At 49.5% G+C, this 20,923-nt stretch overlaps 10 non-coding genes and 3 pseudogenes across 10 annotated transcripts; all 13 read right to left on the bottom strand.

The window, feature by feature from the left end:
- Positions 1-563: 563 nt before the first annotated feature.
- Positions 564-754, bottom strand: LOC142283172 (U2 spliceosomal RNA). Its single transcript, XR_012744901.1, has one exon. It is a non-coding gene; the product is annotated as a U2 spliceosomal RNA (small nuclear RNA).
- A 1,118-nt stretch (positions 755-1,872) lies between these two features.
- LOC142283170 (U2 spliceosomal RNA) lies at positions 1,873-2,063 on the bottom strand. Its single transcript, XR_012744900.1, has one exon. It is a non-coding gene; the product is annotated as a U2 spliceosomal RNA (small nuclear RNA).
- A 1,117-nt stretch (positions 2,064-3,180) lies between these two features.
- On the bottom strand, positions 3,181-3,371 carry LOC142283169 (U2 spliceosomal RNA). The gene has a single exon (XR_012744899.1). It is a non-coding gene; the product is annotated as a U2 spliceosomal RNA (small nuclear RNA).
- Positions 3,372-4,488: 1,117 nt separating this feature from the next.
- On the bottom strand, positions 4,489-4,679 carry LOC142283168 (U2 spliceosomal RNA). The gene has a single exon (XR_012744898.1). It is a non-coding gene; the product is annotated as a U2 spliceosomal RNA (small nuclear RNA).
- A 1,117-nt stretch (positions 4,680-5,796) lies between these two features.
- Positions 5,797-5,987, bottom strand: LOC142283167 (U2 spliceosomal RNA). Its single transcript, XR_012744897.1, has one exon. It is a non-coding gene; the product is annotated as a U2 spliceosomal RNA (small nuclear RNA).
- Positions 5,988-7,104: 1,117 nt separating this feature from the next.
- On the bottom strand, positions 7,105-7,295 carry LOC142283165 (U2 spliceosomal RNA). The gene has a single exon (XR_012744895.1). It is a non-coding gene; the product is annotated as a U2 spliceosomal RNA (small nuclear RNA).
- A 1,117-nt stretch (positions 7,296-8,412) lies between these two features.
- On the bottom strand, positions 8,413-8,607 carry LOC142283095 (U2 spliceosomal RNA). Its single transcript, XR_012744849.1, has one exon. It is a non-coding gene; the product is annotated as a U2 spliceosomal RNA (small nuclear RNA).
- A 763-nt stretch (positions 8,608-9,370) lies between these two features.
- On the bottom strand, positions 9,371-9,446 carry LOC142283129 (U2 spliceosomal RNA; annotated as a pseudogene).
- Positions 9,447-10,563: 1,117 nt separating this feature from the next.
- LOC142283164 (U2 spliceosomal RNA) lies at positions 10,564-10,754 on the bottom strand. The gene has a single exon (XR_012744894.1). It is a non-coding gene; the product is annotated as a U2 spliceosomal RNA (small nuclear RNA).
- Positions 10,755-11,871: 1,117 nt separating this feature from the next.
- On the bottom strand, positions 11,872-12,073 carry LOC142283086 (U2 spliceosomal RNA; annotated as a pseudogene).
- Positions 12,074-17,515: 5,442 nt separating this feature from the next.
- On the bottom strand, positions 17,516-17,605 carry LOC142283122 (U2 spliceosomal RNA; annotated as a pseudogene).
- A 1,117-nt stretch (positions 17,606-18,722) lies between these two features.
- LOC142283163 (U2 spliceosomal RNA) lies at positions 18,723-18,913 on the bottom strand. The gene has a single exon (XR_012744893.1). It is a non-coding gene; the product is annotated as a U2 spliceosomal RNA (small nuclear RNA).
- A 1,117-nt stretch (positions 18,914-20,030) lies between these two features.
- On the bottom strand, positions 20,031-20,221 carry LOC142283162 (U2 spliceosomal RNA). Its single transcript, XR_012744892.1, has one exon. It is a non-coding gene; the product is annotated as a U2 spliceosomal RNA (small nuclear RNA).
- Between the last annotated feature and the right edge of the window lie 702 nt (positions 20,222-20,923).

The raw sequence follows: 20,923 nt of genomic DNA, 5'->3' as shown, positions 1-20,923 counted from the left end.
CATCGGGGGGCATTGTGACAAGCCGCCAGTGTTCCGTCTCTTCATGTTGTGCACTGTTCAAACCGAAAATACATCAACAGGCAGGCTACAGAAAAGCTTACTAACAAAGGTTAGAGAGGGGCTTTCTCAGAGGGCTTTTTACAGTTTGTCTATTCCCAATTAGCCGGTTTAGTATACTTAATGAAAGTACTAATTCTTTCATAGGCCGCCCATTCTTAGTATTTGACGTTCAGGTAACAACAGGTAACTTTATTTGGAGTGGAAGCAGAGAGATAACACCAGATGCCAATTGTAGATCCTCTCACACCTGTGGTCACTGCAGCATCTGACTCCACTTTGTCCAAAAGGGATCTATTCCATTCAATTACACATGATCTAGATTAGACTGACAACAAGATACTGCACGGGACATAGCAGAGTTGGTGAAGTTGAGTGGTGATGAGTTTGCTATTTGGATGAATAAAGCAAGTAAAAAGTGTGTTAGATAAAAATTCATTTCAATTCGCTAATCGGGCTAATATGAATCAGGTGAATCGAGTTCTGCTTTTGGAAACTGGGTTAAGAAGGGGTGCACCGTTCCTGGAGGTACTGCAATACCAGGTCAATGCGTGGAGTGGACAGAGCAAGCTCTTTTTCCATCTCCCTGTTCTAAAAATCCATTTAATATATGGTCCCCAGATAGGGGACGTATCAGATATTAAACTGATAAGAACAGATACTACACTTGATCTTAGCCAAAAGGCCGAGAAGCGATAACCAGAATTGGTTTGGGCCTCGAGTGGCACCCTGGCCTATGCCGGACACATCTTAGGGAGAGAGAGCGAGAGGGAGACAAACCCACGCCTACACAAGACATTTTGTCACCCAAGCCAACCCTTGAAAAGGCTGCTTTGCAGAGCAAAAACAAGAAGAATGGTGCGTTTTGCAGCCGCCGCCCACTGCAATGAATCTGAATAACTCCTCCTTTAGGGCGCAAGCAACTCCCCTCCCCCTTGCAGTCTTTCCAATTCACGATACAAAAAGACGGACAGGACAGGTTGCCTGACTTTCCGTCACTGCCACCCTTTGCCATCCTTACCCGTAGAAAGCCCTTTCATCATCCCCAAACCCTAATCTTTTCCCTTTCCTTCCCAGCCCCCAAACCCTGCCCTCTGTACCTTTCTCACCACCCCGCTTCCCTTCTCCTGTCATCCCCCTACCACCCGGGAAAAAAAGAGATTGCCCCCTCCTTCCACTAGCCCACCCTCCCACCCAAAGAACAACTTCTTCTGCGCAGCTTGTTTTCTAGGCAGCAGCGCTATTGTGATGTCATCGGGGGGCATTGTGACAAGCCGCCAGTGTTCCGTCTCTTCATGTTGTGCACTGTTCAAACCGAAAATACATCAACAGGCAGGCTACAGAAAAGCTTACTAACAAAGGTTAGAGAGGGGCTTTCTCAGAGGGCTTTTTACAGTTTGTCTATTCCCAATTAGCCGGTTTAGTATACTTAATGAAAGTACTAATTCTTTCATAGGCCGCCCATTCTTAGTATTTGACGTTCAGGTAACAACAGGTAACTTTATTTGGAGTGGAAGCAGAGAGATAACACCAGATGCCAATTGTAGATCCTCTCACACCTGTGGTCACTGCAGCATCTGACTCCACTTTGTCCAAAAGGGATCTATTCCATTCAATTACACATGATCTAGATTAGACTGACAACAAGATACTGCACGGGACATAGCAGAGTTGGTGAAGTTGAGTGGTGATGAGTTTGCTATTTGGATGAATAAAGCAAGTAAAAAGTGTGTTAGATAAAAATTCATTTCAATTCGCTAATCGGGCTAATATGAATCAGGTGAATCGAGTTCTGCTTTTGGAAACTGGGTTAAGAAGGGGTGCACCGTTCCTGGAGGTACTGCAATACCAGGTCAATGCGTGGAGTGGACAGAGCAAGCTCTTTTTCCATCTCCCTGTTCTAAAAATCCATTTAATATATGGTCCCCAGATAGGGGACGTATCAGATATTAAACTGATAAGAACAGATACTACACTTGATCTTAGCCAAAAGGCCGAGAAGCGATAACCAGAATTGGTTTGGGCCTCGAGTGGCACCCTGGCCTATGCCGGACACATCTTAGGGAGAGAGAGCGAGAGGGAGACAAACCCACGCCTACACAAGACATTTTGTCACCCAAGCCAACCCTTGAAAAGGCTGCTTTGCAGAGCAAAAACAAGAAGAATGGTGCGTTTTGCAGCCGCCGCCCACTGCAATGAATCTGAATAACTCCTCCTTTAGGGCGCAAGCAACTCCCCTCCCCCTTGCAGTCTTTCCAATTCACGATACAAAAAGACGGACAGGACAGGTTGCCTGACTTTCCGTCACTGCCACCCTTTGCCATCCTTACCCGTAGAAAGCCCTTTCATCATCCCCAAACCCTAATCTTTTCCCTTTCCTTCCCAGCCCCCAAACCCTGCCCTCTGTACCTTTCTCACCACCCGCTTCCCTTCTCCTGTCATCCCCCTACCACCCGGGAAAAAAAGAGATTGCCCCCTCCTTCCACTAGCCCACCCTCCCACCCAAAGAACAACTTCTTCTGCGCAGCTTGTTTTCTAGGCAGCAGCGCTATTGTGATGTCATCGGGGGGCATTGTGACAAGCCGCCAGTGTTCCGTCTCTTCATGTTGTGCACTGTTCAAACCGAAAATACATCAACAGGCAGACTACAGAAAAGCTTACTATCAAAGGTTAGAGAGGGGCTTTCTCAGAGGGCTTTTTACAGTTTGTCTATTCCCAATTAGCCGGTTTAGTATACTTAATGAAAGTACTAATTCTTTCATAGGCCGCCCATTCTTAGTATTTGACGTTCAGGTAACAACAGGTAACTTTATTTGGAGTGGAAGCAGAGAGATAACACCAGATGCCAATTGTAGATCCTCTCACACCTGTGGTCACTGCAGCATCTGACTCCACTTTGTCCAAAAGGGATCTATTCCATTCAATTACACATGATCTAGATTAGACTGACAACAAGATACTGCACGGGACATAGCAGAGTTGGTGAAGTTGAGTGGTGATGAGTTTGCTATTTGGATGAATAAAGCAAGTAAAAAGTGTGTTAGATAAAAATTCATTTCAATTCGCTAATCGGGCTAATATGAATCAGGTGAATCGAGTTCTGCTTTTGGAAACTGGGTTAAGAAGGGGTGCACCGTTCCTGGAGGTACTGCAATACCAGGTCAATGCGTGGAGTGGACAGAGCAAGCTCTTTTTCCATCTCCCTGTTCTAAAAATCCATTTAATATATGGTCCCCAGATAGGGGACGTATCAGATATTAAACTGATAAGAACAGATACTACACTTGATCTTAGCCAAAAGGCCGAGAAGCGATAACCAGAATTGGTTTGGGCCTCGAGTGGCACCCTGGCCTATGCCGGACACATCTTAGGGAGAGAGAGCGAGAGGGAGACAAACCCACGCCTACACAAGACATTTTGTCACCCAAGCCAACCCTTGAAAAGGCTGCTTTGCAGAGCAAAAACAAGAAGAATGGTGCGTTTTGCAGCCGCCGCCCACTGCAATGAATCTGAATAACTCCTCCTTTAGGGCGCAAGCAACTCCCCTCCCCCTTGCAGTCTTTCCAATTCACGATACAAAAAGACGGACAGGACAGGTTGCCTGACTTTCCGTCACTGCCACCCTTTGCCATCCTTACCCGTAGAAAGCCCTTTCATCATCCCCAAACCCTAATCTTTTCCCTTTCCTTCCCAGCCCCCAAACCCTGCCCTCTGTACCTTTCTCACCACCCGCTTCCCTTCTCCTGTCATCCCCCTACCACCCGGGAAAAAAAGAGATTGCCCCCTCCTTCCACTAGCCCACCCTCCCACCCAAAGAACAACTTCTTCTGCGCAGCTTGTTTTCTAGGCAGCAGCGCTATTGTGATGTCATCGGGGGGCATTGTGACAAGCCGCCAGTGTTCCGTCTCTTCATGTTGTGCACTGTTCAAACCGAAAATACATCAACAGGCAGGCTACAGAAAAGCTTACTAACAAAGGTTAGAGAGGGGCTTTCTCAGAGGGCTTTTTACAGTTTGTCTATTCCCAATTAGCCGGTTTAGTATACTTAATGAAAGTACTAATTCTTTCATAGGCCGCCCATTCTTAGTATTTGACGTTCAGGTAACAACAGGTAACTTTATTTGGAGTGGAAGCAGAGAGATAACACCAGATGCCAATTGTAGATCCTCTCACACCTGTGGTCACTGCAGCATCTGACTCCACTTTGTCCAAAAGGGATCTATTCCATTCAATTACACATGATCTAGATTAGACTGACAACAAGATACTGCACGGGACATAGCAGAGTTGGTGAAGTTGAGTGGTGATGAGTTTGCTATTTGGATGAATAAAGCAAGTAAAAAGTGTGTTAGATAAAAATTCATTTCAATTCGCTAATCGGGCTAATATGAATCAGGTGAATCGAGTTCTGCTTTTGGAAACTGGGTTAAGAAGGGGTGCACCGTTCCTGGAGGTACTGCAATACCAGGTCAATGCGTGGAGTGGACAGAGCAAGCTCTTTTTCCATCTCCCTGTTCTAAAAATCCATTTAATATATGGTCCCCAGATAGGGGACGTATCAGATATTAAACTGATAAGAACAGATACTACACTTGATCTTAGCCAAAAGGCCGAGAAGCGATAACCAGAATTGGTTTGGGCCTCGAGTGGCACCCTGGCCTATGCCGGACACATCTTAGGGAGAGAGAGCGAGAGGGAGACAAACCCACGCCTACACAAGACATTTTGTCACCCAAGCCAACCCTTGAAAAGGCTGCTTTGCAGAGCAAAAACAAGAAGAATGGTGCGTTTTGCAGCCGCCGCCCACTGCAATGAATCTGAATAACTCCTCCTTTAGGGCGCAAGCAACTCCCCTCCCCCTTGCAGTCTTTCCAATTCACGATACAAAAAGACGGACAGGACAGGTTGCCTGACTTTCCGTCACTGCCACCCTTTGCCATCCTTACCCGTAGAAAGCCCTTTCATCATCCCCAAACCCTAATCTTTTCCCTTTCCTTCCCAGCCCCCAAACCCTGCCCTCTGTACCTTTCTCACCACCCGCTTCCCTTCTCCTGTCATCCCCCTACCACCCGGGAAAAAAAGAGATTGCCCCCTCCTTCCACTAGCCCACCCTCCCACCCAAAGAACAACTTCTTCTGCGCAGCTTGTTTTCTAGGCAGCAGCGCTATTGTGATGTCATCGGGGGGCATTGTGACAAGCCGCCAGTGTTCCGTCTCTTCATGTTGTGCACTGTTCAAACCGAAAATACATCAACAGGCAGGCTACAGAAAAGCTTACTAACAAAGGTTAGAGAGGGGCTTTCTCAGAGGGCTTTTTACAGTTTGTCTATTCCCAATTAGCCGGTTTAGTATACTTAATGAAAGTACTAATTCTTTCATAGGCCGCCCATTCTTAGTATTTGACGTTCAGGTAACAACAGGTAACTTTATTTGGAGTGGAAGCAGAGAGATAACACCAGATGCCAATTGTAGATCCTCTCACACCTGTGGTCACTGCAGCATCTGACTCCACTTTGTCCAAAAGGGATCTATTCCATTCAATTACACATGATCTAGATTAGACTGACAACAAGATACTGCACGGGACATAGCAGAGTTGGTGAAGTTGAGTGGTGATGAGTTTGCTATTTGGATGAATAAAGCAAGTAAAAAGTGTGTTAGATAAAAATTCATTTCAATTCGCTAATCGGGCTAATATGAATCAGGTGAATCGAGTTCTGCTTTTGGAAACTGGGTTAAGAAGGGGTGCACCGTTCCTGGAGGTACTGCAATACCAGGTCAATGCGTGGAGTGGACAGAGCAAGCTCTTTTTCCATCTCCCTGTTCTAAAAATCCATTTAATATATGGTCCCCAGATAGGGGACGTATCAGATATTAAACTGATAAGAACAGATACTACACTTGATCTTAGCCAAAAGGCCGAGAAGCGATAACCAGAATTGGTTTGGGCCTCGAGTGGCACCCTGGCCTATGCCGGACACATCTTAGGGAGAGAGAGCGAGAGGGAGACAAACCCACGCCTACACAAGACATTTTGTCACCCAAGCCAACCCTTGAAAAGGCTGCTTTGCAGAGCAAAAACAAGAAGAATGGTGCGTTTTGCAGCCGCCGCCCACTGCAATGAATCTGAATAACTCCTCCTTTAGGGCGCAAGCAACTCCCCTCCCCCTTGCAGTCTTTCCAATTCACGATACAAAAAGACGGACAGGACAGGTTGCCTGACTTTCCGTCACTGCCACCCTTTGCCATCCTTACCCGTAGAAAGCCCTTTCATCATCCCCAAACCCTAATCTTTTCCCTTTCCTTCCCAGCCCCCAAACCCTGCCCTCTGTACCTTTCTCACCACCCGCTTCCCTTCTCCTGTCATCCCCCTACCACCCGGGAAAAAAAGAGATTGCCCCCTCCTTCCACTAGCCCACCCTCCCACCCAAAGAACAACTTCTTCTGCGCAGCTTGTTTTCTAGGCAGCAGCGCTATTGTGACGTCATCGGGGGGCATTGTGACAAGCCGCCAGTGTTCCGTCTCTTCATGTTGTGCACTGTTCAAACCGAAAATACATCAACAGGCAGGCTACAGAAAAGCTTACTAACAAAGGTTAGAGAGGGGCTTTCTCAGAGGGCTTTTTACAGTTTGTCTATTCCCAATTAGCCGGTTTAGTATACTTAATGAAAGTACTAATTCTTTCATAGGCCGCCCATTCTTAGTATTTGACGTTCAGGTAACAACAGGTAACTTTATTTGGAGTGGAAGCAGAGAGATAACACCAGATGCCAATTGTAGATCCTCTCACACCTGTGGTCACTGCAGCATCTGACTCCACTTTGTCCAAAAGGGATCTATTCCATTCAATTACACATGATCTAGATTAGACTGACAACAAGATACTGCACGGGACATAGCAGAGTTCGTGAAGTTGAGTGGTGATGAGTTTGCTATTTGGATGAATAAAGCAAGTAAAAAGTGTGTTAGATAAAAATTCATTTCAATTCGCTAATCGGGCTAATATGAATCAGGTGAATCGAGTTCTGCTTTTGGAAACTGGGTTAAGAAGGGGTGCACCGTTCCTGGAGGTACTGCAATACCAGGTCAATGCGTGGAGTGGACAGAGCAAGCTCTTTTTCCATCTCCCTGTTCTAAAAATCCATTTAATATATGGTCCCCAGATAGGGGACGTATCAGATATTAAACTGATAAGAACAGATACTACACTTGATCTTAGCCAAAAGGCCGAGAAGCGATAACCAGAATTGGTTTGGGCCTCGAGTGGCACCCTGGCCTATGCCGGACACATCTTAGGGAGAGAGAGCGAGAGGGAGACAAACCCACGCCTACACAAGACATTTTGTCACCCAAGCCAACCCTTGAAAAGGCTGCTTTGCAGAGCAAAAACAAGAAGAATGGTGCGTTTTGCAGCCGCCGCCCACTGCAATGAATCTGAATAACTCCTCCTTTAGGGCGCAAGCAACTCCCCTCCCCCTTGCAGTCTTTCCAATTCACGATACAAAAAGACGGACAGGACAGGTTGCCTGACTTTCCGTCACTGCCACCCTTTGCCATCCTTACCCGTAGAAAGCCCTTTCATCATCCCCAAACCCTAATCTTTTCCCTTTCCTTCCCAGCCCCCAAACCCTGCCCTCTGTACCTTTCTCACCACCCGCTTCCCTTCTCCTGTCATCCCCCTACCACCCGGGAAAAAAAGAGATTGCCCCCTCCTTCCACTAGCCCACCCTCCCACCCAAAGAACAACTTCTTCTGCGCAGCTTGTTTTCTAGGCAGCAGCGCTATTGTGACGTCATCGGGGGGCATTGTGACAAGCCGCCAGTGTTCCGTCTCTTCATGTTGTGCACTGTTCAAACCGAAAATACATCAACAGGCAGGCTACAGAAAAGCTTACTAACAAAGGTTAGAGAGGGGCTTTCTCAGAGGGCTTTTTACAGTTTGTCTATTCCCAATTAGCCGGTTTAGTATACTTAATGAAAGTACTAATTCTTTCATAGGCCGCCCATTCTTAGTATTTGACGTTCAGGTAACAACAGGTAACTTTATTTGGAGTGGAAGCAGAGAGATAACACCAGATGCCAATTGTAGATCCTCTCACACCTGTGGTCACTGCAGCATCTGACTCCACTTTGTCCAAAAGGGATCTATTCCATTCAATTACACATGATCTAGATTAGACTGACAACAAGATACTGCACGGGACATAGCAGAGTTGGTGAAGTTGAGTGGTGATGAGTTTGCTATTTGGATGAATAAAGCAAGTAAAAAGTGTGTTAGATAAAAATTCATTTCAATTCGCTAATCGGGCTAATATGAATCAGGTGAATCGAGTTCTGCTTTTGGAAACTGGGTTAAGAAGGGGTGCACCGTTCCTGGAGGTACTGCAATACCAGGTCAATGCGTGGAGTGGACAGAGCAAGCTCTTTTTCCATCTCCCTGTTCTAAAAATCCATTTAATATATGGTCCCCAGATAGGGGACGTATCAGATATTAAACTGATAAGAACAGATTTTGATTTAATGAAGCTTTCCAAAGCACCGCAAAAATGCATGACCGAAGTCACACCAAAAACAGTGCAAAGGCTAGGATTCGTGTGGACCCCTCCGTGAGAAGAGGATCCCCAAAAATCAACCCCGTCCCTCCGAGCCAGAAGGCCACAGCGAGGGTCAGGGATCTTCGGTGCTCCCCCAAGCCGAAGCCTGGTTGAGCCTTGTTGTTGCTCCCAGCGTCCACCGAGGCATCTTACCCAAGTGGAGTAGGGAGCTACTAGTCGTTGGTTTCGCAGCCGAGACTGCCCGGACCGTCAACCGGTGTTGGTTTCTCAGCCCAAGGCTGACCGGACCTCCAACCGGGTGTTGGTTTCTCAGCCCAAGGCTGACCGGACCTCCAACCGGGTGTTGGTTTCTCAGCCCAAGGCTAACCGGACCTCCAACCGGGTGTTGGTTTCTCAGCCAAAGCTGACCCGGACCTCCAACCGGGTGTTGGTTTCTCAGCCCAAAGCTGACCGGACCTCCGACCGGGATTATAAAAATTTCCCTTCTTAGCCAGAAGGCCGGGATAGGGCAATATGCTTGGAAAGTATGAATAGGCAAGGCGCGGCGTGCGACAGAGTCTGAGGCTTACCAGGGTCCCAACCTAGCAAGTTCAGACTCCCTCCAGGATGTCCATTCCTGGGGCACATTGCACCATAACCCCCACACTTACTCAGTCTAATAGCCTCGATCCTGGTAGGGCCATGGTTTCCTCTAGATGGATATACTATCCTCCCAAAGTACTAACAAGCGCATCCTTCCAGTGTGCATTGCATCATTGTACTAAGGTGGCCGGAGCCTTAAACCACCTTTTCGAACGATACTACACTTGATCTTAGCCAAAAGGCCGAGAAGCGATAACCAGAATTGGTTTGGGCCTCGAGTGGCACCCTGGCCTATGCCGGACACATCTTAGGGAGAGAGAGCGAGAGGGAGACAAACCCACGCCTACACAAGACATTTTGTCACCCAAGCCAACCCTTGAAAAGGCTGCTTTGCAGAGCAAAAACAAGAAGAATGGTGCGTTTTGCAGCCGCCGCCCACTGCAATGAATCTGAATAACTCCTCCTTTAGGGCGCAAGCAACTCCCCTCCCCCTTGCAGTCTTTCCAATTCACGATACAAAAAGACGGACAGGACAGGTTGCCTGACTTTCCGTCACTGCCACCCTTTGCCATCCTTACCCGTAGAAAGCCCTTTCATCATCCCCAAACCCTAATCTTTTCCCTTTCCTTCCCAGCCCCCAAACCCTGCCCTCTGTACCTTTCTCACCACCCGCTTCCCTTCTCCTGTCATCCCCCTACCACCCGGGAAAAAAAGAGATTGCCCCCTCCTTCCACTAGCCCACCCTCCCACCCAAAGAACAACTTCTTCTGCGCAGCTTGTTTTCTAGGCAGCAGCGCTATTGTGACGTCATCGGGGGGCATTGTGACAAGCCGCCAGTGTTCCGTCTCTTCATGTTGTGCACTGTTCAAACCGAAAATACATCAACAGGCAGGCTACAGAAAAGCTTACTAACAAAGGTTAGAGAGGGGCTTTCTCAGAGGGCTTTTTACAGTTTGTCTATTCCCAATTAGCCGGTTTAGTATACTTAATGAAAGTACTAATTCTTTCATAGGCCGCCCATTCTTAGTATTTGACGTTCAGGTAACAACAGGTAACTTTATTTGGAGTGGAAGCAGAGAGATAACACCAGATGCCAATTGTAGATCCTCTCACACCTGTGGTCACTGCAGCATCTGACTCCACTTTGTCCAAAAGGGATCTATTCCATTCAATTACACATGATCTAGATTAGACTGACAACAAGATACTGCACGGGACATAGCAGAGTTGGTGAAGTTGAGTGGTGATGAGTTTGCTATTTGGATGAATAAAGCAAGTAAAAAGTGTGTTAGATAAAAATTCATTTCAATTCGCTAATCGGGCTAATATGAATCAGGTGAATCGAGTTCTGCTTTTGGAAACTGGGTTAAGAAGGGGTGCACCGTTCCTGGAGGTACTGCAATACCAGGTCAATGCGTGGAGTGGACAGAGCAAGCTCTTTTTCCATCTCCCTGTTCTAAAAATCCATTTAATATATGGTCCCCAGATAGGGGACGTATCAGATATTAAACTGATAAGAACAGATACTACACTTGATCTTAGCCAAAAGGCCGAGAAGCGATAACCAGAATTGGTTTGGGCCTCGAGTGGCACCCTGGCCTATGCCGGACACATCTTAGGGAGAGAGAGCGAGAGGGAGACAAACCCACGCCTACACAAGACATTTTGTCACCCAAGCCAACCCTTGAAAAGGCTGCTTTGCAGAGCAAAAACAAGAAGAATGGTGCGTTTTGCAGCCGCCGCCCACTGCAATGAATCTGAATAACTCCTCCTTTAGGGCGCAAGCAACTCCCCTCCCCCTTGCAGTCTTTCCAATTCACGATACAAAAAGACGGACAGGACAGGTTGCCTGACTTTCCGTCACTGCCACCCTTTGCCATCCTTACCCGTAGAAAGCCCTTTCATCATCCCCAAACCCTAATCTTTTCCCTTTCCTTCCCAGCCCCCAAACCCTGCCCTCTGTACCTTTCTCACCACCCGCTTCCCTTCTCCTGTCATCCCCCTACCACCCGGGAAAAAAAGAGATTGCCCCCTCCTTCCACTAGCCCACCCTCCCACCCAAAGAACAACTTCTTCTGCGCAGCTTGTTTTCTAGGCAGCAGCGCTATTGTGATGTCATCGGGGGGCATTGTGACAAGCCGCCAGTGTTCCGTCTCTTCATGTTGTGCACTGTTCAAACCGAAAATACATCAACAGGCAGGCTACAGAAAAGCTTACTAACAAAGGTTAGAGAGGGGCTTTCTCAGAGGGCTTTTTACAGTTTGTCTATTCCCAATTAGCCGGTTTAGTATACTTAATGAAAGTACTAATTCTTTCATAGGCCGCCCATTCTTAGTATTTGACGTTCAGGTAACAACAGGTAACTTTATTTGGAGTGGAAGCAGAGAGATAACACCAGATGCCAATTGTAGATCCTCTCACACCTGTGGTCACTGCAGCATCTGACTCCACTTTGTCCAAAAGGGATCTATTCCATTCAATTACACATGATCTAGATTAGACTGACAACAAGATACTGCACGGGACATAGCAGAGTTGGTGAAGTTGAGTGGTGATGAGTTTGCTATTTGGATGAATAAAGCAAGTAAAAAGTGTGTTAGATAAAAATTCATTTCAATTCGCTAATCGGGCTAATATGAATCAGGTGAATCGAGTTCTGCTTTTGGAAACTGGGTTAAGAAGGGGTGCACCGTTCCTGGAGGTACTGCAATACCAGGTCAATGCGTGGAGTGGACAGAGCAAGCTCTTTTTCCATCTCCCTGTTCTAAAAATCCATTTAATATATGGTCCCCAGATAGGGGACGTATCAGATATTAAACTGATAAGAACAGATTTGATTTAACAGCATCTTTATTATCATGCACTACTCACAAAAAGGTAACAAACCGTGTACAGTGCCGCAGCCCCGTACACACAGAAATATACAATCATTCTTACATAGCCATAGAGTACGACGCACTAAACTATACATCACGCTCCTATGCTATCCATAACACTCAAGCTGAAAGAAAAAGTTAGACAATAAATAACGACGAACCGGCGGTTGGGGGGTGGGGGTAGGGGAAAAGGGGGGTAGGGTGGGGAGATCACAGGCCCGAAGCTTTATTGAAAGACGCACATAACGGGAAAAGGAGGGAGGGGGCATTGAAGAGGTTTAAACCTCCTCCTCGGCGCTGTCGTCCGGACTGTCCATGATGGAATAGTCTCTGAGCAGGCTGTGGATCAGCCTGCGGCAATCCTGGATAGACATCCTCTCCCTCTTCAAGATGAGCCGGTTCCTGGCGACCCAAATAGCGTCCTTAAAGCAGTTCATAAGGCGCCAAGCCTCCTGGATGGCTCCAACGGTGTGAGTCCCAGGGAAGAGTCCATAAAGTACGGAATGGTATGATAGGCTCCCTCTGGGGACGGAGTTCCTCAGGTCATCCTCCAGGGCAACCAACAGGCGCTGTGCAAAACGGCAGTCCCAAAAGGCGTGCAGCGATGTTTCCTCCACGAAGGGGCACCTTGGGCAGTACCGGGTTTTGCACAGGTTCCGGGCGTGCATGAATGACCGGACGGGCAGTCCGCCCTGTATCGCCATCCATGACAAGTCCTTGTGCCCGTTGGTCAATCCAGCCGATGACACGTTTGTCCAAACAGTCTCCAGTGTGTCGTGATGAAGTCCTGGAATGTTCTCCATTTCGTCCTTGGCTCTGATGAGTTTGTGGATAGTCTTTGGCTTCCAAAAATCAGGCTTGAGTCCCTCCAGTTGGTGTTCCTTCACAAACCGAACCACGTCTCCGTAGAACCATGGCGTCGTCCAGTTGTAGGGGAAGGAGCTGTCCCACTTGTCCCAGCCTAACCGTCTCCAAAGGGGGAGCAGGAAGAAGCGAGACATGGACCCACCCGCGGAACCTCTCTTGACTCGCAGAGTTCGGCGAACGCAGTCACATACGAAGGAGGATCGCAGGAGGGTGGGGATATCGGGTACGCCCTTCCCACCCTTGCGAGGATCCTTGTACATGATGCTCCGCTTTACTCTGTCCATCTTGGATCCCCAGACAAAACGAAACACCGTCCTGGTAATGGCCCTGCACACGGTGGCAAGGGGGGGCCAGGCCTGGGCCGTGTACTGCAGCACGGGCAGTACCTCGTTACGCAGGACCAGTGCTTTGCCCTCACAGGTGAGGCGTCTGAGGCTCCAGAGACCGATCCGTTGGGTGATCTTGGTCAAGCGTTCCTCCCAGGACTTGAGGGCTGCTCCTTCCTTCCCAAACCAGACTCCAAGAACCTTGATGAAATCCGGCTGGATGCTGAAAGGGAAGGGGGCGGAAGAGGCCGGCTGCCAGTCCCCGAAGAGCATGGCTTCCGACTTCCCGCAGTTGACTTTGGCTCCCGAAGCCCGTCCGAAGGTCTCACAGGTCTGGACGAGGGTGTCGACTGAGCGCCGGTCCGCGCAGAAGACGGTCACGTCGTCCATGTAGAGCGAGCACTTGACCTCGAAGCGTTCTGGTCCTGGTGCAGTGATCCCTCTGATCTCTCCATTCCGCCGGATAGCCTCTGCAAAGAGTTCTATAACACAAACAAAAAGAAGAGGTGACAGAGGACAGCCTTGTCTGACCCCTGAGAGGACCGGGAAGGGGTCAGTCTTCCAGCCGTTTACCAACACCGAGCTGTGAATATCAAAATACATTAGTTGGACATACAAGCAAAACATGTTACCCAAACCTAACCTGTGCAGAGCTTTGCCCAGGAACTCATGGGAAACACGGTCGAAGGCCTTTTCCTGATCCAACGAGATCAGGGCTGCGTGCACCCGGCGGGCTTTGATGTACTCGACCGTGTCCCGCATGAGAGCCAGGCTGTCTGCGATGCGACGTCCGGGGATGCCGCAGGTCTGATCCGGGTGGATGATCCGTCCGATAACAGTCTTCAATCTCGTTGCCATCGTCTTGGCCAGGATCTTGTAGTCGACGTTCAGAAGGGTGATGGGACGCCAATTCTTCAGGTCGCACCTCTCTCCTCTACGCTTGTACAGGATCGTGACCATTCCTTCCCTCAGAGATGGAGGCATTCTGCCCTCCACCACCATCTCCTCATACAGCCCTAACAGGTCCGGACAGATTAGGTCTCCCAGCGCTACATAGAGCTCTGCTGGGAGGCCGTCACTGCCCGGTGTCCTGCCAGAACTAAAGGATTTGGCGGCCGAGAGCAGCTCGTCCACCGTCAGAGGAACATCCATGGCCGCCGCGTCTGCAGGGTCAAGATGGTTAGTGATACCTGACAGGAACTTATCGGCGGCCTCGGGGTCAGTAGTCTTGCGGGCGTAGAGTTCGCTGTAGAAGTCGCTGACGACCTTCATCACGTTCTCTTTCCCGCGTCGCATGCTTCCACTCTCGTCTCGTAGTTCATTCATGGGCGTGTGACCGGCGTGGAGTTTCCTGAAAAAGAACGAGTTACATTTCTCACCCTTCTCCAGGTTCTCCACTTTGGAACGGAAGACAATTCGCTCGGACTCCTCCTCGAAGTGCCTTTTCAGGCTCCTCTTAGTCTCCTCCAGCTCCTCTCTCACGTCCCAGCCGCATCGAAGAAGGTCCTGCAGGGAACGCAGCTCACGCTGGAGTCTCCTGAAGTCCCTCCTCTTCAGACACGCCTGTTGTTGACTCTTTGCCTGAAAGAAGAAACGGAACTCGAGTTTAACGTATTCCCACCAGTCAGAAACAGACTGGAAGCCCGCCTTGTAGGCCCGCCACGTGGAGTAGGCAGCTCTAAGCTCCTCCAGAATCTCACCCTTTTCCAGCAGAGAGCAGTTCAGCTTCCAGGAGCCCGGGCCAATGGGAAAGCCATGGCCCAGCACACCTTGAAAGTGAATGGCTCTGTGGTCAGAGAAGAAGCAGGGGACCATCGAGTGCCCACTCCGCCCAACCGCCCGAGAGGTAAACACAAAGTCAATCCTGGAACGCAGCGAGCCATCGGATCGGCACCATGAATAGTTCACGGATCCGTGTCCGATGGAGCCAACGACGTCCACAAGAGAGGCTTCGGTCACCATCTCAATGAGCAGTTTGGATGTGACGTCCAACTTGGCAGCCGTTCCAGAACTGCGTCCATCCTCCTCAATCGGGCAGTTGAAATCCCCGGCCATCACTACCGTCCTGGCGGTAGCGAGCTGAGGGCGCAGGGCTTGGAGGAGCTCCAGTCGATCGCTCTTCACAGGAGAAGCATACACATTGATGAACCTGACAGGTTCTCCCGCCCAGGTGCCATCCACGAGCAGTAACCTGCCGCAGACGATTTCCTGAACAGAGTCCAATGTGAAGGCGCTTCCCCTGATCAGCACGGCGACCCCCGCGGACCTACAGTCGCCTCCGCCGGACCAGTAGGATGGGCCATGGGTCCACTCCCTGGCCAGATGGTTGAAGGACCTAGAGGAGGGAAGGGAGCATTCCTGCAGGAAAAATACATCACTAGACTGAGTGTTAAGGAACGCAAAAATTGTCTGACGTCGGAACTTGTCTCTGATGCTCCTAACATTAATGGAAAAGATGTTAATGTTAGCAGTCATTGGAGGAAAGAGAAAGTTAGCGCAGGCGGTGTGCCTTAGTTACCACTCCGGTCGGGCGGTTCTTCCTCTTTGGCACCTGCTGGTAAGGGTATCTCCAGCAGACCCTCTTCTTCTAGCTGATCGAGCAGGGATGGTGCCTCAGTGGCTTCCGACTCCTCCATTTCTTCTTCGGCCACAAGGGACTCCACCATCTGCTCCAACACGTCCGGTTCTGGGAGGAGGCCATCCTCCTCTTCCTGGGGTGGATTGGGATCCACAATGAACAGCTTGGAAGGTTCTGCGACAGGACTATCTTCCACCTTCCTTTTCCTTTGGCCTGTACCTGAGGAGACAAGAGCTGGAAAATCCTCCTCGGTGAAAAGTGCAAGAGTGCTGAGGCCCTCTGCTCTCATGGTCTGGGGAGGGAGAGTGGGCTTTGGGGGGGGGGTGAGGAGACCAACTGAGGAGTAGGGAAATGAGGTGGAGGTAGTGGAATCCTCAGTAGGGTTGGCCGGGGGGGGAGGGGTTTGGACAGGGGTGACAGGGGGGGGGACCAGGGAGGGGGCAACAGTTTTTTTACCCTTCTTTTTCCTGGACTCCGTGGCTGCTGGGGCATCGGCTGGAGCCACGGTCGCCGTGTTCTTGGCCGCCTTGTCCTTGGCCTCTGTGGCCTTGGTCGTAGCTGCCTTGGTCGACGAAGCTGTGACTACCCGATACTGGGTCACCGCGGCAACCCTTGCCCAGGATTTCTCCCGCTGTGGGCAGTCCTTGTAAAGGTGGTCCGCCTGTCCACATAGGTTGCAAGTCTTCTTCTTTGGGCAGTCCTTGGAGCTGTGTCCCGTCACCCGGCAAACCCTGCAGGCGTCCTCCTTGCAGGTCTTCATCGAATGCCCTTTCCCGCCACATTTCCTGCAGTTGTGTGGCATGTCCGGGTAGTAGATGAGACCAAAGGAGTTTCCCAGAGAGAATGTCGGGGGCAGGTGCTGGAGACCATCCTCGGATGCTGGTTCCCTGTAGAGTCGAACGGTTACTGACCACTTACCCGTCCAGAATCCGTTGCCGTTAAGGATGTGGGATGGTTCCCTCACCACTGTGCAGAGACGTCCCAGGAACGTGGAGATGTCTCTTCCTGGGGTGTGCGGGTTCCGCATGGAGACCGTGATCCTCTTCTCATCCCTCTGTATAGGACAGGATCCTAAAAAAGAATGAAAAGGGGAGTCCGGCATCGCTGCGTTCATCGCCTCCCAGTATCTCCTGCAGGCATTCACCGTGGCAAAGGTTACCAGAAAAATGCCAGTCATGAAGGTCTGGACACTCAGGGTTTCCGCCCTGGAGAAGCCCTGATCCAGAATCATCTTCTTGCAGAACACGTCGCTGGACATGTCCGGCAACCTACCATCCACCGCCTTTAGCTTCAGGGCGACCGTCTGCCGCATCCAAGGCTCCAGGGTTGGAGCCTTTTCAGGCGGCGTCCGGGCTCCCTCCGGCTGGCTGGCGTCGGAGGTAGGGGCCTCTTGGGCCGAAGAAGCCTCTGGATGAGCCTTCCTGGAGGTCCCTGGGTCCTGAGCCTTCTTGGCTGCCTTCTCTGGCTTGCTTGCCATGGCTGGTTCCTGCTTGAGTTCCCGGAGCTGGATCTTGGATTCTTCTCCGGGTGTCTTCTCCCGCTGTGTTCCTCCTCGAAGTTCCTCTGGTCTCCCCAAGTCTTCTCCGAGCCTTCGTCTTCTTGCTTCTTTCTTCCAAGCTCTTCTTCCGTCCGATCTCCCTCTTCCGGTCTCGGCTGGGCTTCGGAGCTTGTCTCCCTGATCGTCTCTCGTCAAGTGTAGCTAGCTCAGTTTGTTCTGATAAGAACAGATACTACACTTGATCTTAGCCAAAAGGCCGAGAAGCGATAACCAGAATTGGTTTGGGCCTCGAGTGGCACCCTGGCCTATGCCGGACACATCTTAGGGAGAGAGAGCGAGAGGGAGACAAACCCACGCCTACACAAGACATTTTGTCACCCAAGCCAACCCTTGAAAAGGCTGCTTTGCAGAGCAAAAACAAGAAGAATGGTGCGTTTTGCAGCCGCCGCCCACTGCAATGAATCTGAATAACTCCTCCTTTAGGGCGCAAGCAACTCCCCTCCCCCTTGCAGTCTTTCCAATTCACGATACAAAAAGACGGACAGGACAGGTTGCCTGACTTTCCGTCACTGCCACCCTTTGCCATCCTTACCCGTAGAAAGCCCTTTCATCATCCCCAAACCCTAATCTTTTCCCTTTCCTTCCCAGCCCCCAAACCCTGCCCTCTGTACCTTTCTCACCACCCGCTTCCCTTCTCCTGTCATCCCCCTACCACCCGGGAAAAAAAGAGATTGCCCCCTCCTTCCACTAGCCCACCCTCCCACCCAAAGAACAACTTCTTCTGCGCAGCTTGTTTTCTAGGCAGCAGCGCTATTGTGATGTCATCGGGGGGCATTGTGACAAGCCGCCAGTGTTCCGTCTCTTCATGTTGTGCACTGTTCAAACCGAAAATACATCAACAGGCAGGCTACAGAAAAGCTTACTAACAAAGGTTAGAGAGGGGCTTTCTCAGAGGGCTTTTTACAGTTTGTCTATTCCCAATTAGCCGGTTTAGTATACTTAATGAAAGTACTAATTCTTTCATAGGCCGCCCATTCTTAGTATTTGACGTTCAGGTAACAACAGGTAACTTTATTTGGAGTGGAAGCAGAGAGATAACACCAGATGCCAATTGTAGATCCTCTCACACCTGTGGTCACTGCAGCATCTGACTCCACTTTGTCCAAAAGGGATCTATTCCATTCAATTACACATGATCTAGATTAGACTGACAACAAGATACTGCACGGGACATAGCAGAGTTGGTGAAGTTGAGTGGTGATGAGTTTGCTATTTGGATGAATAAAGCAAGTAAAAAGTGTGTTAGATAAAAATTCATTTCAATTCGCTAATCGGGCTAATATGAATCAGGTGAATCGAGTTCTGCTTTTGGAAACTGGGTTAAGAAGGGGTGCACCGTTCCTGGAGGTACTGCAATACCAGGTCAATGCGTGGAGTGGACAGAGCAAGCTCTTTTTCCATCTCCCTGTTCTAAAAATCCATTTAATATATGGTCCCCAGATAGGGGACGTATCAGATATTAAACTGATAAGAACAGATACTACACTTGATCTTAGCCAAAAGGCCGAGAAGCGATAACCAGAATTGGTTTGGGCCTCGAGTGGCACCCTGGCCTATGCCGGACACATCTTAGGGAGAGAGAGCGAGAGGGAGACAAACCCACGCCTACACAAGACATTTTGTCACCCAAGCCAACCCTTGAAAAGGCTGCTTTGCAGAGCAAAAACAAGAAGAATGGTGCGTTTTGCAGCCGCCGCCCACTGCAATGAATCTGAATAACTCCTCCTTTAGGGCGCAAGCAACTCCCCTCCCCCTTGCAGTCTTTCCAATTCACGATACAAAAAGACGGACAGGACAGGTTGCCTGACTTTCCGTCACTGCCACCCTTTGCCATCCTTACCCGTAGAAAGCCCTTTCATCATCCCCAAACCCTAATCTTTTCCCTTTCCTTCCCAGCCCCCAAACCCTGCCCTCTGTACCTTTCTCACCACCCGCTTCCCTTCTCCTGTCATCCCCCTACCACCCGGGAAAAAAAGAGATTGCCCCCTCCTTCCACTAGCCCACCCTCCCACCCAAAGAACAACTTCTTCTGCGCAGCTTGTTTTCTAGGCAGCAGCGCTATTGTGATGTCATCGGGGGGCATTGTGACAAGCCGCCAGTGTTCCGTCTCTTCATGTTGTGCACTGTTCAAACCGAAAATACATCAACAGGCAGGCTACAGAAAAGCTTACTAACAAAGGTTAGAGAGGGGCTTTCTCAGAGGGCTTTTTACAGTTTGTCTATTCCCAATTAGCCGGTTTAGTATACTTAATGAAAGTACTAATTCTTTCATAGGCCGCCCATTCTTAGTATTTGACGTTCAGGTAACAACAGGTAACTTTATTTGGAGTGGAAGCAGAGAGATAACACCAGATGCCAATTGTAGATCCTCTCACACCTGTGGTCACTGCAGCATCTGACTCCACTTTGTCCAAAAGGGATCTATTCCATTCAATTACACATGATCTAGATTAGACTGACAACAAGATACTGCACGGGACATAGCAGAGTTGGTGAAGTTGAGTGGTGATGAGTTTGCTATTTGGATGAATAAAGCAAGTAAAAAGTGTGTTAGATAAAAATTCATTTCAATTCGCTAATCGGGCTAATATGAATCAGGTGAATCGAGTTCTGCTTTTGGAAACTGGGTTAAGAAGGGGTGCACCGTTCCTGGAGGTACTGCAATACCAGGTCAATGCGTGGAGTGGACAGAGCAAGCTCTTTTTCCATCTCCCTGTTCTAAAAATCCATTTAATATATGGTCCCCAGATAGGGGACGTATCAGATATTAAACTGATAAGAACAGATACTACACTTGATCTTAGCCAAAAGGCCGAGAAGCGATAACCAGAATTGGTTTGGGCCTCGAGTGGCACCCTGGCCTATGCCGGACACATCTTAGGGAGAGAGAGCGAGAGGGAGACAAACCCACGCCTACACAAGACATTTTGTCACCCAAGCCAACCCTTGAAAAGGCTGCTTTGCAGAGCAAAAACAAGAAGAATGGTGCGTTTTGCAGCCGCCGCCCACTGCAATGAATCTGAATAACTCCTCCTTTAGGGCGCAAGCAACTCCCCTCCCCCTTGCAGTCTTTCCAATTCACGATACAAAAAGACGGACAGGACAGGTTGCCTGACTTTCCGTCACTGCCACCCTTTGCCATCCTTACCCGTAGAAAGCCCTTTCATCATCCCCAAACCCTAATCTTTTCCCTTTCCTTCCCAGCCCCCAAACCCTGCCCTCTGTACCTTTCTCACCACCCGCTTCCCTTCTCCTGTCATCCCCCTACCACCCGGGAAAAAAAGAGATTGCCCCCTCCTTCCACTAGCCCACCCTCCCACCCAAAGAACAACTTCTTCTGCGCAGCTTGTTTTCTAGGCAGCAGCGCTATTGTGATGTCATCGGGGGGCATTGTGACAAGCCGCCAGTGTTCCGTCTCTTCATGTTGTGCACTGTTCAAACCGAAAATACATCAACAGGCAGGCTACAGAAAAGCTTACTAACAAAGGTTAGAGAGGGGCTTTCTCAGAGGGCTTTTTACAGTTTG

This window comes from Anomaloglossus baeobatrachus, unplaced genomic scaffold, assembly GCF_048569485.1.
Source record: "Anomaloglossus baeobatrachus isolate aAnoBae1 unplaced genomic scaffold, aAnoBae1.hap1 Scaffold_532, whole genome shotgun sequence".
Taxonomy (NCBI): domain Eukaryota; kingdom Metazoa; phylum Chordata; class Amphibia; order Anura; family Aromobatidae; genus Anomaloglossus; species Anomaloglossus baeobatrachus.
The sequence above is the reverse complement of the archived record's forward strand: the minus strand, read 5'-3'. Positions and strand labels throughout refer to the sequence as shown.